The 19320-nt window shown below is 40.7% G+C and overlaps 1 protein-coding gene and 2 long non-coding RNA genes across 3 annotated transcripts in view; all 3 read left to right on the top strand.

Annotated features, from left to right (window-relative positions):
• LOC131693305 (uncharacterized) overlaps positions 1-19320 on the top strand; it is a 128539-nt gene that overhangs the window by 46383 nt on the left and 62836 nt on the right. The window lies entirely within an intron of this gene.
• LOC131693307 (uncharacterized) lies at positions 9960-10395 on the top strand. The gene is made up of 3 exons (XR_009306213.1): positions 9960-10139; positions 10198-10269; positions 10323-10395. It is a non-coding gene; the product is annotated as an uncharacterized LOC131693307 (long non-coding RNA).
• Positions 15481-16410, top strand: LOC131693306 (uncharacterized). Its single transcript, XR_009306212.1, has 3 exons — positions 15481-16154; positions 16213-16284; positions 16338-16410. It is a non-coding gene; the product is annotated as an uncharacterized LOC131693306 (long non-coding RNA).

Genomic DNA, 19320 nt, shown 5'->3' with positions numbered 1-19320 from the left:
TCCTACAAACGTCAAATTGTTTCGTGGTCTTTGCGACTTCGTTTTTTTGTTTAATTTCCTGTGAAAATTACATATCGATTTATTTTTAGGCGACAGTGGGCCACTTCTGGAGGAATTATTTTGTCAATTTCGCCATACGAAATCCTATGTAAACTTTAAAACGTGGGCGCAAAAATATAGTTTCACCAGCCAAGCTAAGACTTTGCACAGTTGTTCTTGGACCAAAATGGCACCCATAAAGTTACTAGGAGCTGGATTCTAATTTTTGTCCCACCCTACTGTATATTTGTTTGTCGTAGCAAATCACGCATTTCACGTTTTACCGGTGCTATGAAAACAGCCATCAATGCCGACACAGGTAATTTTCAGAACGTGCGATTTGCCGCCAAGCATGAATCGGATAAGAATTTTTTCACAACAGAATACTCGAATTATTACTTCGTGAATGATGCGGATTCACGCTTGCCGCCTTGAAGAAGTCGCGACTGTGGTGGTGATATTTGCTTCCTCGGTGCCATTCCGTCGTACAGTGGGTGGAGTTAATTAAATTCCACCGCCTCTCTGCCACGATCCGCTATTGAAGGGTGCCATTTTTGGGCAAGCATTTAGATCGACATCGATCGTTTCCACGCTGGTAGTTGCAAACAGAAAAAAAGAGTTCCGCTAGGCCGGTCACTCCCACATTCTGTTCCGCCGTTAACGAATTTACCTGGGCAATGAATGACTAACAATACGAGTTGCGATTAATTAATTGCAAAATGCGAGGGCAGTTTGTTTATAAGTTGAATGCTGCGCATACCCACGGGTTGGCCTTGAACAGATCAGAACAGCATATGTATTTTACGACATGGCAAGCTATGAGTGCGCGGGGAAAATAATAAAAAAAGCAACTCACTTGGATGCAGGCAGGTGGAAAACTGCCAACGGAGAGTGATTGGTGCTTGTGGTCGCGTTCCTTTCGTTATGGAAACCCCCTTGAGGTATGCTTCTGCTCACTAATAATGTGTCCCGCATGTGCAGGTACTACCAATATACAAGGCTGTATATTTGAGTATGTATGCGAATATGTACTCAATTGGTTTCGATGCGGTAATAAATGAGTAATAAAAACCGCGTGTCCTTAATCAATCGTTTTGAGAAGTCAGTGAACTTGTCGTCTTTCACTGTTTGATTTGTATGTACGTAGTTGATAGTAAAGCAATAAACTATTCTTGATTCATTGAAATGATATGTCAATAGAAAAAAATTGGAAATTTTAGTGAAATATCATCATGAATACTCATTGGTTATTGTGCCCGTTTACTATTAGGTAACTTTTACAGCAAAATAATCTCTGTTTCCTCAGAGATCAGTGTTATTTGCATTTTACCGGATCAGAGGATACATACGAATGATTACAATAGTAGTCATAAATCCTTTGGGCAATTGTGTCGAAGTAAAGTTTTATTGATTCATATATTTTTCTAGGCGCGCAAACATAGACTGTGGAAAACTTAAGAAAATTAGTTTGTTCAATGTATTAGTGAGCTATTTATTATGTTGGAAGCCGAATATTTACTCTTGCTGAAACAACGATTTAATGTATTAGCATGTCTGTTCAACTAAAGTCTTCCTCCCACTAACGCAAATATTATACCCAGCGTGTTCTTCTCTTCTAACCAAACTATTCAAATTGTCCCTACCAGAAAGGCTCTCTCGTTTAACCCGGAAGTATTTCAAATATTGTGTTCTACATAGCTGTGCTGGTGAGCATTCCAAATCGAGCCGGGAAATTACTTATGTATGCTTGTTGTTAGGGCCATTAGAGTCAGATAATTTGTTGGCGTTTGTGTTTTAATATTTCGTTATCATGCCATTACAGCGACCCTACGTTAGAGTTGTGTCTAAATAGTCCATTAAGAGGCTTTTATCGGTGAAGAAATTGCACCGCAAATAACATATTTATTTTCTGAACTCATCGACTGAAATTATTGCTTTATCGATTTGTGTGTCCTGGCGATCAATTCGTAATTTGATCGATAATAATGAATTATTATTTATGATGCAAAATTAACTTTTCATTTGCTTTTATTGTTAAGACAGTTGGCCTGGTTTTCTGAGCACCCCTTAAAGTTATTTTTGTGTTTCTAAATGCGTAGTTTCATCGCAAGTTAGTGGAAGTTAGCACGAATAATCTACTTTCAAGCTTATTTGATTCACACACGAAACAGTCGAATATAGCTAAACTAGCAAGGATTTGGGTAATGCTTCCTTTGAAATTTACGTTACCCTATTTTTTCTCCAGCTTTTAGAAACGTGCCTTAAAATTATATGTTTTGGATGAATTATGTTGTTCGGGGTAAAATACGGGAAGATTATTATCAAGGCCGGGGAGTTGAGAGTCTCGAATTGTGCCTCTCTTTTTCAAAGATGACTGAACAGATTGGACAAAAATTATTCTCAAATGAAAGGTATAGACGAATTTCGCGCCAAATCGTATTCATAGTTGGTAGCACCCTCTCAGATTCTATTGAAACTTTCTGTACATGAAGACTTTGTTACAAAAAGCCACTTTGCATAGTTTTTTTTTTCCAAAAATGATCTAGACTGTCTTTTGAAAAGGGTCAAACATTTTTTACCAATTTTTTTCAAATGGCTATAGTCTAAAAATGACAAATCCTACAAAAAAATGTTGTAGGAGTGATTTTAACAAAATTAGTCAAATTTTCGAATAAAAATATTGAAAAAATTCTTCATTGACTCCTACACTGAAAAAATCGATGTTAAAAATTTAAAGTCGATTTACAAAAAAAACCCATTTTTGATTTGGATGAAATTTTGTTCCAAGATAGATAATCATGTTCCCTACCTACCGTCAAAAATTCAAGTTGGGCACTTTCAAAGAAAAAAAAGTTGTTTGAAAAAAACTTTTCCTTGTTTAAACTGAATTTTTTCTTCCGTGTATTTTTATCGAAAACTAAACCAATGAAAGTCATAATCATCTCAGAATCCAATAAAACTCAGTTTGTGAGAAAATATTGTCTAATTTAGCAACTAAGCATATTTTTAATAAGGGGTAAACTACTTTTTCATTTTTAATGAAATCGATTTTTTTATTACTTTATCTGAAAGTACAACTTGAGAATGTTTTCTCAAATTTTCATAAAGATCCGAGAAATAGATCGAAAGTTACAGCGCTTCCAAGCGCGCTTCGTCTACCAAGAGCAGTAGTAAATTTAAATTTTAAACTCGATTATCTCGAAATGTCGTTTTACTAAAAATGATTTTTCCGTGATCACGATTGCCGAAAAACTACGCAATCAATTTTCTTAATTTTTTTTCAATTTATTGTAATTAATTTTTCTCGTACTTTAACGATTCCTCTTTTATTCATAAATTTTTGTTTCATGGATAAGAATTTTTTAATACAATTTTTAAAGCTTAATACAGCTATTTTTTACTTAAAACGTTCTCGAATGCAGGAAAAAAATTTTATTTATTCAACTAATCGTTAATGTTGCCAAATACTCTTCCAAAGGGACGGTATAGTCGCTTCTAAACACTCCGCGAAAGAAATCAGCAAACAAATTTACGGTATCAGCTGGAGATTGCGCGCTTGCATTTCCAAGGAAAACGTCATTGGGGTACTACCAGATCGTTTTCTGCTGCTAACGAATTTCCAAAATGTTGCGGGTGATCGCGAAGGTGATTTTGCACATTATTCAAATACTCACGAAAAGCGGAATTCCGGGCAGTTTCGTATTGCAGTTCTATCCGTCGAAGAGTAACTTTGTTTTCGTCTGATTTATGTCGGAAATAACGCTTGCGTTGTTTTCGCAAACGGCGAATGTCAGCGTTCGTTGACTCGTTTCAGTGGAACCTTTAGGCGGAGTATGTCATATACTTTGCCATAAAACAGCGCAACTGCTTCGTCAAGCTTATTACAACACATTAAGTCGGTCCAGTCGACAGTGGCAATCAGTGCGGAGATTTCGTCAAAGTTGCAACGGTTAAAGTCAAAATCAAGCTCATCAATCGAATGAAATGAATCATCTCCAGTGTTGGTACGTACATCTCGCCTCAGTACAAACGGTTTGTGGTGAGGATCGACCTTGAGAATAGCAGTCGGAGGTTCAAGCAGCTCTGCGATATCCGTGTTGTTTACGAATGCTAGATCGAGGATCCTCCCGTTCACATTCGTCAATGAGCAGATCTGGTACAGACCGCCTGCAACCATAGACTCCGCTACAGCTATTTCTTGTTCCGAAGAGGCATTAATAGGTAGGTAACATTTTAGATCATTATCGAGCGACCACTGAAGGCGTGGGAGATTGTAGTCTCCAAAGACGAGAACAGTGTCGGTGTTGCCAGCATTGTCTAGAATAGTTTGAGCGGCATTAGCGTGCGCGTGATACAAATCCGGATCACTATTTGGCCTGAGATAAACACAGCTAATATATACAGATTGATTCGGGAGGGCGATACGCACGGTGATTTGCTCCAGGCGTTCAATTCCAGACAAGCTTAGCTGCGAACCTACGAGGTTGTTCTTTACCGCTATTAGGACGCCACCGCCTCGACGCAGATGACTGGTTGTTGAGTTGCGGTCGCAGCGATATACTACGTAGTTCGACGAGAGCTCAGCGTTTAATATGTCTTCGCGCAGCCAGGTTTCCGTAAGGACAATGACGTCGTAGTCACTAGAAGAAAGCGCTAGATGGAATTCTTGTATTTTCGTTCTCATTCCTCGCACGTTCTGGTAGTAAACGGGAAGAAACTGCTCGGAATGTGCGGCAACTTCGGGAACAGGCAATACAGGATGTGAAACAAGCGATGTAACTAGTTGGGAGGAGGGCGAAGAGCAGTGGAAGCAGTCATTGTTGCTGAGTCGGGCGCATTCGGTTTCCAAAAAACCTTTCTGGAATCCGACTACTCTTCAAACTCACGATAAGCAATGCCAACTGGCCGTGTAGACGCCGTCATAGCCTTTTCTTTGAGATCCGTGGGCATGCCAACTTTGTAGGGGACAAAATTCAGCGTTCTAGGATCTCTGCCACGATGGACCAACTTGACGACAGTGATGTTCGAATTTCCGAGTTTATCCGCAGCTAGCTTGGTAACGCTTTCATCAGGGACATCGGGCGAAATTCGTGTATAATTATAATTTTCCGATCTAAAACGAACTCCAAATTTAATTCGTATCATATCCGACTATCGACTAAATCCGAAATAGAGGTAATTCGACTATTTTTGCCTATACTTTCAACCCTCGGAGGTATACGAGTTAAAACAAAATTCTAACCACTCCTGTTCCTTACTCTGAAATATTTCTAATGAAGAACTCAACTAAGATCAACAATGTGATGCACTGAAGTACTACTTTTTGTTGTTTTTTGTGCGCTGATTCCGGTGATTGTATCTAGGCTAAATTGAACATCTCAGGCTAACACGATTGTGCCCAGATTAGAATTTTAGTTGTTAGTTGTACATCTTAAATCAAAATTAAAAATAATTTGTAATATTTATGTTCTGAGAATCGCGCAAAATTGAAAGAGAACCTTATAATAGTTTTATTTTATGTTAAGGGGATGTTAAGATTCTTCTGGATTCGGTGGAAAATCAAAGAAATATTTGAGATTTTTTTTGTGTAAAAATTATAAGACATACGAACTTCTACTTTTGATCCTTTACTCGTTATTTATCGATAATCAGAAAATATTTTTTTCTCCGAAAAGTTAAAATTTCGGCTATAAAATAAAGTTTTTTAGAAAACCATGTTTTATCTTCTAACGGCAAGACAGGGCTTGTTCTATTGATCTGATTTCTTTTATCCAAAAAATGTTTGGAAATATATAGGGGAACCCGGGGCTATTAAGACAGTAGGGGTAATTCGGACCCCCTCGATTTCTCAGAAAATAGCAAGACTTTTTAACATATTCGTGGAACCGCTATTCTGAAACATTAATTTTGAGAGCTGAAGTTGATTCTTTGTAGAAAAAAGATACAACGTGTTTCGTTGTTTTACCATTCTCAAAACAAAAATCATTATAATGGAAAAACCGTGATAAAAGCAACAAATAGAAGTGAAAAACTAAAAGGTTAGTGTTTTGGAAAGCTTGAGGCTTCTATTTTATGGAATGATTTTTGTTTGGGTGAAAACAGAGATATTTTCGAGACGCTCACCACTTTTGTGCGATATGAGCGTACGGGGCTATTCGGACCCCCAATTCTGTCATCCACCGTTCAGCGGCTTGCGGCTGCGCACATCATTCACACGCCACAGCAAAGAAAATGCATGGGCCGCCAATCGACAGCTGTGTCATACTAGATTAAGTTTTTGTAAAGCAATTTTTTTGCTTCTTAAGGAGTGTCTCTTGCAACTATTTCATAGGTAAACATAATTTCATCGTAAGAAAATTAAAGAAAAATGACGGTCTGAATTGCCCCGTAGGGATGTCCGAATTACCCCTACATCGTAAAAGGCTGAAAAAACGTGGTTTGCAAATCGTCGCCTAGCGCTGCCATTGAGTGGTGCAAATGAACTCTTTATGGCACCAAAATGTAGCTGAGGTTTCAAACTAACAATTAGGACTTTTGACCGGTAATTTTTTTCGCTTCTATCCACCTAAAAGGGCGATTTGCTTAAGTAGGTCCGAATAGCCTTACTTGTTTGTAAAATTTATACATAACATTGGCATGAAAAATTATTTATTTATAATTTTTAAAAGAGATTACAGTTGAAAAAGACAAATTTCACTTTTTTCTTTAACGTTTATACAAACACTATTTGTGCTTCTGACAAAACCTCTAGTCCTACGTGATGTCTCGTAAAAAAGAAGTTCTGATTTAAGCTGATGTGAATTAATGAACCGAAACTTGGTTTGGCTTAGCAAGCTTGAATGTTAATATGTACATATATCATACCGCTTCAATTATCCAACTTTTCTACTAGCTAAATTCCGCGTTTAGTAAACAATTAACTCTACACCATTGCCCAATTAATTAATTTGTCCTGAGTTGCTTTGAGGCATAGCGAAAAACTAGTTCAAACTAGCCCGCCTAGCTCCAAATAATAAGAAATGTAAAATTATTCTACAAGCAAAGTTAGTCTCTGTCTTATTAGGCCAAACATTGCGACTTTGGCACTTCGCATCGTCTTACCGTAAAACGGGGTATCTTTGATTACCAGGGTGGTCACGAGACTTACCTCAGTAACTGTACAATAGAATGATTCTCTCTTACAACACCATCGAAACAAAAAAAAACAATGCGCTTCTAAACATGTTCAGCATCTATCGGTAACGATTATTTAGTCATTTATTGTACTTTTTTGTACATAAACTCAAATTGAAAACGACAGAACTTTCCTGCATCTTTTCGATCAGTTCAAAGTTCAATGTATTTATATTCATGAAATCAAGCCACTTTAACTGAACTGATCTATTTCTAGAAAACGCAAATATTTTTGTCAAGCAATCCAGAAATAATTCGGGATTTTAGTTGTTAACTAATTAATTTTGGTTATTTTCCTAAAAAGACCTCAATATTAATCTGGAGGAACCAGTAATTTTAATTTTTTGGGTCGGAACGATAATGGAAATGAAATTGCCTGAAGGTATCCGATTTATACCAGTTTTCGACTTTTCCCCCTTTTTGATCCAATGATTCTGCTGATCAAGCTACCCTAGAGCAAAGACTGAAAATTTACAGTAATTTTTTTTTCATTTTTATAATAAAATGAAATAAATCACTCAACAATGGGATCGTTTTAGATTTCTTGGCACCAATATTTTTTTAGATATAAGCAATTACAATTATTTGATTTCTAAAAAAAATCATCCAAAAAAATTTTTTTTAAGCTAGATCAATGTTCCCTCGTCTTACGGTACCAATTTTGCAATAATTTTTTTTGCTAATGTAAGCACTAGCTGCCTGCTGTAAAAAATACGGAGTACAACTTTCAACCGGTTGAGTTTCATAGCAACTGTGAACAAATATGATTATCTTCTTTCTGATCGTTTGCAGGTGTTGGAAGACTTTTATTTTCTTTCTATATCACAATTATGCCACGGGCTTTTCCGGAGGAATTGTTTCTTCTTTAGAATCTGTGTAGTGAAACGCCGGTATGTTTTTTTTAATTTCAATTCTAGAAAACATTGAAGAAAACGAGAAAAGTTTCATTTGTGTTGAATTGTTTTTTTCCTTCTGTTCCGTATGTATTTTTTTGTGTAGAACACTGAAGTGATAGATGAATCGGTTAGAGCAGTACTATTATAGCGGTAAGCTTGAAGCTAGTTGGTACTGCCGCGCGGTATTATCTTTGATTTTGGGCCTGAGTTTAGTCCGGCCTAAGACGTTAGTACCTCGTCGCTGTTGTGCTATCTTATGACAAGCGCCATTTTGCACATTTCGAGAAAAACGATTTTTAAAGTTTGAGATTGAATATCTTGAAACTTATAAATAGTATAAACAATTTAAAGAAGACAATTGATGCTTCTATCCATTCTGTATGAATCTCTCAAATATTATGAAGATCGGTAGAGTATGTTGCGAATTTTTACTATAAATGTAAAAAAAAGTCGCACTTACACGTGACATAGGTGTGTATTGATGAGAAAATTTGCATGGCGTGCCATAATCGAGCATGGAAATTTTTCTATAGAAAAATATCATTAATTATTAAATTAACTGGGTGCGATCTCTTATTTTTATACTACCACCCTCCGCTCAGGCCCAAATGAGTGTTGTTGCTCCAAATTCACCGTGTAAACATTGTTTTATTGATTGTCAAAGTGATTTTTACATGAGAACTTTACATTAAGATGCTTTGTATTTTCAAAATAGTCCAACTAGCGGATGTCCAACTAAAAAGTGTCCAACCAGCGAATCACAACTGTATTTAGCGGTGAAAATGAAAATTCATAAGCGCATCCAAACATAATCGAACACGAGCACGAAATTTGCTCCGAGCATCTTTGGGTTCCATTTTGGTCCCAGACCATCAGTTACCAGGGCCGTCGAGAGCCGCGTCGGGCCCCAGTTCTTGTATTACTGCCGGGCCTTTTTAAACCTATGGCCTCTAGATCAGCATGAGTTAGTACCTCTTCAGGAATGGTAAACTCATGAGTCCGTGGTTTCTATTGGACTCCAGTTGACTCATATTGCCATATCCACATACAGCGTGCCAGGCAAGCGAATATCGACAGCTTCTTATTCCGGTGTCCAAATCTGATAAAATTGTCATAGTTACGAGTTTTTCAATTTGCGGGTACTCGGGTGTACATTCTTGTATTTGCTAATTCTTGTATTCTTACCTCGTTTGTGATATCGCTTATATATACAAAGGTACTGTCTTATCACATCCAACGATATATTTTGTTTCGCGAAACAAACGCTACAGCTTGATTGATGGTCTGAAGCATAATCAGAACGCTATGTCTAACATGGTGAAATTGTAGGGTGTAAGAAAATGGCCATCTATAGCTCCATGTGTACTTTTAACAATAGATCTTAAGGAACGTCTGGAAAAGTAAACAGGAATACAGTTTGACCACAATAGAACACTTTCTGCTTAGAATCGTCACTCATTTTTTTCGACATAGTGGGTTGGAACACGATATTTTGCTTCTACTGTGCGGACAAAGCGACACACGGATTATTTGCTGGTAGCGGTGGAGCAGTTTTTAGCTTTTGTTGTAAGCAAGATGAGAAGGTAGCAGATACAGCTCGAAATTATCGTTTAAAATTATTAAATCAAAAAGATTTTCAATTTACATAAGTTTATCTCATATTGAATTAAAGAAAACCGTTTCTAATCGTAGATTTTATGCAGGTTAATAAACAATGTGCTATGTCTAACGTAGGAGCCGCTTTTGATATGCTGTGAAAATATGTAAGACCCGACAATAATATAGACACTGTTGAGCAAGCCCCTCGTGCGCAGCGCACCTCGCTGTTCAGCACCTTGGTCCGTGAACGGACAACGGCTCGTAGCGGAAGGCACACTGTCAGTTGGAAGGAAACCACATTAGCATTTGGGACATAGTGGAACATCGTTTGAAGCTCACACGCTGCACTTTCGGATTCTTATTAATTGAATTAATTTGTTAGCCTACCTAGTTAAATTAAATTAAATTGAATTATCCTATAACTAGCTAGAGGTAAATTATAAACTATTTAAATTTGGAGAATATGTACAATTAAAACCTTTATATTTAGGGTTACACATAAGTGAGGTTAAATTCAAGTAGGCTCGCTCGCCGGTTCTAGAGAAGCTGAAACCTACAAAACGTGAGTTTAAACAGATTGAATTTTTCATTTTGTAACGATAATGATTCTTGCAGGAGATTTTAATTTTCCCGTACCGAAATACAGAAATTGAAAATCACGGAACCTGTTTCTCTGTTGCCACAGCAACATTTTAAAATCTCGTTTTATCGGACGATACGAGTAAAACTACACGATGCCTCGGAAGCGTCCTCAGCTTCATCCAGAAAGTAGCTGTGCGCTTTGCCAATCCGAAGATAATAGCCGGATGGTTTGTTGTGATCAATGTCACAAATGGTATCACTTTGACTGCGTCGAAGTAACAGAGGACGTAGCTGACCACGAATGGAGCTGTACGAATTGCGTAAATCCAACGCCAGATGGTTTGGTTCCACCTGTTCCGATACCAGCTACAGTTCCCATTGCGCCAGGAATATCTTCTCAGCTGCCCTTGGACCTACAGCTTAAATTGCTAGAAGAAGAACGGGCCATCGAACGGAAATTTCTCCAGCGAAAATATCAACTGATGATGGAAGCATCCGGACTGGGATACAACCGCCCTTCGACCTCCCAATTTACGACGGATTATAGTTTTCGACCGCCAGCAAACCATTCATCCCCATTAGCGCCGGTTCCCCCTACCGCACCAGAGCTTAACCTCCTCGAAGGCACGGGTGTAGCAAACGAGACAGCACTGCTCAATTCGAGCCAAATCGCTGCTCGTCATGCGGTGGCTAAGGAACTACCCATCTACAGTGGTGAACCAGAAGAATGGCCATTATTTTTTGCCACCTATGAAAATACTACTCGGCTGTGTGGGTACACTCCAGAAGAGAATATTGTACGGCTACAGCGTTGCTTACGGGGGAAAGCGATGGAGGCGGTTAAGTGTCAGTTGCTGCACCCGGCTAATCTGCAATACGTTCTTTCGACTTTGAAGATGCTTTTCGGCCGTCCGGAGATAATCGTACACACACTCATCGAAAAACTCAACAGGATTCCAACACCGAAGGCGGATAAGCTCAATACGCTCGTGGACTTTGCTTTAGCTGTCCGGAATATGGTCGCAACGGTGAAGGCATGCAACCTGGAGGAGCATCTGTGCAACATTACCCTCCTCCAAGGTTTGGTAGAACGACTACCACCGATGGTAAAATTGAATTGGGCTACCTACCGCATGCAATTGGCGCGCATCTCATTGCTGGAATTTAGTGACTGGTTATATACTGTAGCAGAAGCAGCAAGTGCGGTAACAATGCCATCCGTTTATACAGCTCCCGACAGCAAGTTTCGTCGCGGTAGTCACAAAGAAGATGGATTTCTAAATGTTCACACTGAGCAATCGTCAGCACCCAGGTATGTGGAGGAATGGCGTAACGGTTGCTTGATTTGTCGCGAGTCATGCAGTGGTGTCGAGAAGTGTCGGAAGTTTCTCGAACTAGACCATCCCGGCCGTTGGGCCGCATTGCGGGACAACAAATTATGTCGAACGTGTTTAGGATCCCATCGAGGTCTATGTAGGTCCGGCAAGATCTGCGGTCAGAACGGTTGCACCTTTAAACATCATTTCCTGTTGCACAACAACCATAACGACAAATCGGTAAATTCTGGTAGATATTCACCCCGCTTAAACAAAGTTGGAAATGCAACAACCAATACCACTACCAGCCAGTACAATTTCAACACCCATAAGGGAAACGAGATGTCGGTGATGTTCCAATACATACCTGTGGCGCTCCACCACCAAGGACGTACCATACACACTCACGCATTCATCGATTGCGGCTCACAGATGACGTTAATCGAAAAAGATTTAGCAACCGAACTGGATCTTCGTGGAGAAAAGCACCCCCTGTGCATTCGTTGGACATCCGATCATTGCCGTTTCGAGGACTCAGCTGAACGCGTCTCACTACAAGTGTCGGGAACGAAAAATGACTACAAGTTCACTATTTCCGACGTATTCACCGTGAAGGATTTGAAACTGCCGACACAATCCCTCTCTGTAGCTAAAATGTGTGAAAAATATACCTACCTTAGAGGATTCCCAGTAGAGTCTTATGATCGCGTACGCCCCCGCCTTCTCATCGGCATGAACAACATTCGGCTAGGTCACGCACTGGATAGTCGTGAGGGTAAGGAAAACGAGCCGATAGCAACAAAAACGCGACTCGGATGGACGATTTATGGCACCTTCTCGAACGATGATCGAAAGCTATCCACCGCACCGTATAGTTTCCACATTTGTTCGCACTCCCACGAGACCGAAGATGACCTTCATACTGTCGTGAAGAACTTTTTCGCCTTAGATAGTCTGGGTATTTCTGCGCCTTTGAAGGAATCACTATCTGCTGCTGATAAACGGGCAATGGAAATTTTACGTTCGAACACGAGAATTAGGAATGGTCGTTACTGTACAAGCCTTTTGTGGAAATACGACGATGTCCGTTTGCCCAACAACAAGGCCATGGCCCTCAGACGTCATCACTGCCTTGTGAAGCGGATGAAACGCGAACCAACATTAGGTGAGATGTTGAAAATGAAGATTGCTGGGTACGTACAAAAGGGTTACATTCGGAAACTATCATCTGAAGAGAAACGTGTCTCTGGAAATCGCGTCTGGTACCTACCCATTTTTCCCGTGTTTAACCCAAACAAACCAGGGAAGGTACGACTTGTCTGGGACGCCGCAGCATCAATGGGAGGCATCTCGCTAAACTCCGTTCTGCTTAAGGGACCGGACCAACTAAGACCTTTGCCATCTGTGCTGTACCAGTTCCGGGAACATTCCGTGGGTATTTGTGGCGACATTGAAGAAATGTTTCACCAGGTTGAGGTGAATGAAGATGATCAACAAAGTCAACGTTTTCTTTTCCATGATACCGATGTGGACGAACCAGATGAATACATTATGAAGGTTATGACCTTTGGCGCCTCTTGTTCGCCCAGCAGCGCGCAGTTCATCATAAACAAAAACGCGGAACGTTTCAAGGAACAACTGCCAGTAGCGGTTGGTGCTATCCGCAATAATCATTACGTTGACGATATGCTTGCGAGTGTCAACACAGAAGAAGAAGCCATACAGCTCGCGAAGGACGTTCATTTCATTCATGAGCAAGGTGGGTTTAAAATGAGAGGTTGGATCTCGAATTCACCGAACGTTATGAAAGCGCTTAGCAGCGGTGATGTTCCGGAAAAAAGTATGGATGTCACCAGATATAGCCCTGGAGAAAGTCTTGGGAATGTGGTGGAATACCGAATCAGACGACTTTCGGTTCAAACTGTCCAAGGAACGACATGCTGACCTTCTTTTCGGTACCAAGCATCCTACTAAACGAGAGGTACTCAGTGTGCTTATGTCCATCTACGACCCTCTCGGATTGATTGCCAACTTTCTAATGCCGCTGAAGCTGTTGTTGCAGGAAGTCTGGCGTTCCGGCGTGACTTGGGATGAACCAATTGAATCCCGACAACTGCAAAAATGGAAAGCCTGGTTAAGCTACTTGCCACAAGCCAGTTCAGTGCGTATTCCTCGGTGCTACATTTCGAGGTCAACCGGAGACGAGATGATGATCGAGCTCCATACCTTTGTGGATGCTAGTGAGTTGGGCTACTGTGCGGTGTCTTACTTACGATTTGAGCAAGAGGATCGCATCGAGTGTGCTTTGGTCGGTGCTAAAACAAGAGTCGCCCCCCTCAAATTCGTATCTATCCCTCGTCTAGAGCTCCAAGGGGCAGTAATTGGCACCCGCTTCGCTAAAAGCATTCAGGAAGGACATTCTATCGAAATAGTACGTCGTTTCTTTTGGACCGACGCTGCAGATGTTCTATGTTGGCTCCGCTCAGACCATCGCACGTACTCACCTTTCGTAGCCTTTCGTGTGAGTGAAATTTTGGAATCGACCGACATTTCCGAATGGCGATATGTGCCAACTAAAGAAAACGTTGCAGATGAAGGAACAAAATGGCATCGACATCCGAAATTTGACGCTGAGAGCCGCTGGAGAAGAGCATCATCATTCTTGCGAAGACATAAAGAAGAATGGCCTGTGGAACCAGCACGCCAGAAGTCGACTACATTAGAATTGCGGACAAGTTTACTTCACCACACAGTAGTACCTATTCGTGACTTCTTACCGCAATATCTGTTCTCTAGTTGGCGTCGCCTGCTTCGTGTTACTGCTTTAGTTTTGCGCTTCCCAGCAAACATCAGAAGAAGAAGAGCAAACAAGACCCCATTAACCGGTCCCCTAACACAGGAAGAACTGTTACGAGCCGAAATGTTCAACTATAAACGTGCCCAGCAAGATGTTTACGCAAACGAACTGGCATTATTAAACGCTACAAAACCGATGCAAGGTATGTCTGTTCTCCCTAAAAGAAGTGCGCTTTACAAACTTAATCCATCGATCGACAAGGAGGGAGTCATGCGTATTCACAGTCGTATTGACGCCTGTGATTATGCTGATAGTTTTACCAAGTATCCAATTGTACTACCACGCGGGCACGCGCTCACTAAATTGGTTCTTCAAGAAATTCATGAAAAATATCATCATCAGTGTATCGAAACATTCGTTAATGAGACCAGGAAAAAATTCTACATTCCCAAAGTACGCATGGAGTGTAAGAAAATTCGTTCGGACTGCCAACGTTGTAAAATACGACGAGCTCAACCGATACCACCGGCAATGGGTGATCTTCCAGAAGCACGCTTAGCAGCCTTCGTGCGTCCCTTTTCCTACATTGGGATAGATTATTTTGGACCTCTTCAAGTTGCAGTTGGTCGCCGAGTAGAGAAAAGGTGGGGCGTTCTGGTAACCTGCCTAACCATCAGAGCCATACACATCGAGTTAGCTCATTCGCTCAACACGGATTCCTGCATCATGGCACTACGAAATTGCTTTGCACGCCGCGGAGTTCCGATCCAGATAATGAGTGACAGAGGGACTAACTTCATCGGGTCGGAGAAGGAGTTGAAAAAAGCGTTGGCTGCAGTTGACCAAGATAAAATCATGAAGGAATTTACATCCCCAACAACATCATGGGTGTTCAACCCCCCCCGCTTCACCGCACATGGGTGGTGCCTGGGAGAGGTTGATACAGTCCGTAAAAAAGATTCTGGCGGAGATGCAGCCAACACGCCTGCCACGAGATGAGGTGCTGAGGAACAGCCTAATCGAAGTCGAGAACATTGTAAACAGTCGACCGTTAACACACGTACCTATAGATTACGAATCTTCGCCTGCTTTAACGCCCAATCATTTTCTGGTGAATTCATCCAATGGCCTCAAGCCACTTGTACCGTTTGACGATCATGTTGTGGCTCTAAAGCAATCGTATAAGACCTCACAGCTTCTAGCCAACATTTTCTGGAGACGATGGGTAAATGAATATCTTCCAACTATAACTCGCCGGACAAAGTGGTTCTCTCCGGCGAAACCCATATCGGTTGGAGACATAGTAGTCGTCGTGGATTCTAACCTGCCACGGAACTGCTGGCCCAAAGGGAGGGTGATTGAAACCGTACTCTCTAAGGACGGACAAGTCAGGCAGGCCACGGTGCAGACTATCGGAGGTATCTACCAGAGACCTGCAGTGAACATCGCGGTGCTAGACGTCGGTGCAAACGCGGGTAATCCGGACCAGGGACCGGCTACCGGGGGGGAGTGTTGAGCAAGCCCCTCGTGCGCAGCGCACCTCGCTGTTCAGCACCTTGGTCCGTGAACGGACAACGGCTCGTAGCGGAAGGCACACTGTCAGTTGGAAGGAAACCACATTAGCATTTGGGACATAGTGGAACATCGTTTGAAGCTCACACGCTGCACTTTCGGATTCTTATTAATTGAATTAATTTGTTAGCCTACCTAGTTAAATTAAATTAAATTGAATTATCCTATAACTAGCTAGAGGTAAATTATAAACTATTTAAATTTGGAGAATATGTACAATTAAAACCTTTATATTTAGGGTTACACATAAGTGAGGTTAAATTCAAGTAGGCTCGCTCGCCGGTTCTAGAGAAGCTGAAACCTACAAAACGTGAGTTTAAACAGATTGAATTTTTCATTTTGTAACGATAATGATTCTTGCAGGAGATTTTAATTTTCCCGTACCGAAATACAGAAATTGAAAATCACGGAACCTGTTTCTCTGTTGCCACAGCAACAGACACAGAATGCAGTAATCAGACGCAAATTAATCAAACGCGAGTACAGCGGGCAACCGAGTACTGTTGCTGTTGGCTGAACTGAACTGATTTGATTTCTTTATTTCGCTAATTATAATTAAGTTCTTGTAGACTTCACACGCATCTTTGGCGAGTCCCAAAATCACCATTCTATCTCAACACAATGCATTTTCAGGGAAAATTCTTCGAACGTGCTATAAAAATACAAAAATTATTCATTTTAAGAAATTGAGGTCAGTCTACCTTCTCATCTCGCCCAGAGCAGAACACGCTAAAAACGACTGCAGACGAATTGTGTTGCTATTGATTTTTGTAAATGTCCTGTAAGACGCGCTACTCGGGAAGTGAACCAATTATTAAACGTGCAGATTGTTCTCAATCCGGGTGAAGTTAACGACCTGCAAATGCACCATATCAAACATTACGATAGTCGTTTGTTTCGCGGAACAACGTGCAGCACACCAACGAAAGCTGCCGCGTTAACAACATCATCCCCGTATATACAGGCAAGGGCTCTTGAGAAATGCGCTTACATGAATTATCGTCACACACCCCTGACAACGTGATTAAAATATTTATGTCAAGACACGGAGAAGCGGCGTCCATAATAGCTGAACCTTCGCATTTTCCCGGGTGTTCTCAACGTTGTTTTAGTGGTGAGAATGCTTTCGTACAAACCAACTCCTTCATACCATTTTATGCAGATCAAGCGAAAATGGGACGTTTCTTCAGACAACATTAGTTATGCACCCATGGTAGATTCCTATGCGCGAATTCTGCAAAAAGACACTGCACCACGGAAAACATTGTACAAAAGCAGCTAAGAAAAGCCCGGCTACTATAACCGTAAACAGCACACCGTTATTTTATGCCAAACCACAAACGGTTACAAAACTAATATCTACGGATCTGATAGGAACAAATATTCACTCAACAACAATCGCGCCCAGTGTTTCAAAGCCAACAACCGGCACCACCATCAAAGAAGCGAACGTAGAAGAGGACGAATGCGTTTGTCCGTGCGCTCGCATTTCTGTTTGGTGCTTTATTGCTATCTTCGAAAATACTTTGAGTTGGCTTCTCAATATTTTATAGTGTATTCCGTCGATTATAGCAATATAACTCGTTTTTTTAACTTATACACAAAGTAGACAACTCCCTTTAGAGCGTTTGTTTTAACAAATATTAACTATTAAATAAAGTTTAAATTTATTTACGCTCTCATCATAAAACAATTTAATAAGGCGAATGATTACAAAGAAATAACTATTACTATTTTTATTGCTCTTTTAAGAATACCGAACGTGTTCGCCTATTCCGGGTAAAAACGCGGGCCCCCAAATACGACCCGGGCCCCATGGCAATTGTCCTGGCTGCCCCTCCCCCCCTCTCATCGGGCCTGACAGTTATTGTGGAAATTCTTAGCTCGATCGGTTAAACTTTATCTTTACGCCCACGGTTTAAACTTTACATGGGATTTCGCATGGGGAAATCGACTTTTACGAAATAATTGTTTTAAGAAATTCAATTTCAAGCTTTAAATATTGTTTTTCTCGAAATGTGCTAAATGGCGCATGTCATAAGATAGCACAACAGTGACGACTTGTCGGTAGGCACCTTTTTTGATGAGACCTGAAAACTAAATACCGGCAGTGGAAGGGAGCAGTTTGATCCGGTGACTGGACCACATTAACATTAGTAATATCCAAACAGAAAGTGTTTCAAAAGGCATCTCGTGCTCACGAGAAACCGGTCCAATGTACAGAAAACAGGTGTTCCCGAAGTATACCGTAATTTATGTCTATTTGACAACATTTTTTCTCGCTGCAATTGGTCCAATATTGACTGGAACACTTTCCAAGTTCGCTAAAGTAGAATTCATTCGGCTGCATACGTGGTTATCATTATAATTGTCTTAAATTGCTACCTGGTGGTTCGAGCTATCTTGCCTCTGTTCCGAGCGCATTGTACCGGCAGGTTTCTTCTCCCGGTAGCGACTCGGGCCAACACTCTGCCAACCCACCGCCCCACAACTGTATGGCAGATTGTTCAGCTTTATAGGAGAACAGAATAATCGAATTATTATTTTCGTTGGGTATCCATAAATAAAATTTAATTGCTTTTAATTGAATTAAAAGAAAAAAATATATTTTATTATTTTTTCTTGAATTTCATAATGCTAAGTAGCGATGTACTGGTGTCTGAAGGAGGTGGGTGGAAATGAGTTATGAAAAAAACGTGTGCACCGAAAGAAGAAGAACAATGGTTATTGACAATTAATTACCGCACTGTATAAGCGGACTTTCCGACACGGAACAAAGTTGAAATCGTGAACAGGGCAGGTCGTAACAATTCAAGCCAACCAGACAAATGACGACGCGATTTGAACTCTTTTTCGAGGAGGGAGTCTTCCATTTGCCACTTGTCAAATTGCTCGCCAAACCGTCGTCTCCATGAAGAAACTCAACAATGCTTTATAACAATCATAATTATGAAGTGAGGCCCAAAAAGAGATGTATTAAAATCGTCAAAACAGTCAATTTATATGATTTATTCCTACGACGAGGGGCAGAGACTACTCTTTTTTACTCGGGCGTTGGTTGGTGCAATGGTAGGTTGTTCTCAGCAGTTATGAGGAACACACTTTCTTCTGATAATGCGGTACGGCTTACGGTGAGAATCGTCAGTGCAGATCAAATTGGAAATGGTATAAATTTCAACTTGAATGAGAACAAGTTCGGTAGCGTTTCATTTTTGGCGAAAAAAGTGCAGTTGATGGGATACCGTTTCTTTAAAGTTGAACAAAAGCGCTTGTACCAAAACGTGCCTTGTCGCACGACACGATAGTTCCATAAATGTTGGACAAACAGTTGGGTCAATCGTAGTCC

The sequence above is a fragment of the Topomyia yanbarensis genome, chromosome 3 (assembly GCF_030247195.1).
Source record: "Topomyia yanbarensis strain Yona2022 chromosome 3, ASM3024719v1, whole genome shotgun sequence".
Classification (NCBI taxonomy): Eukaryota; Metazoa; Arthropoda; class Insecta; order Diptera; family Culicidae; genus Topomyia; species Topomyia yanbarensis.
The sequence above is the reverse complement of the archived record's forward strand: the minus strand, read 5'-3'. Positions and strand labels throughout refer to the sequence as shown.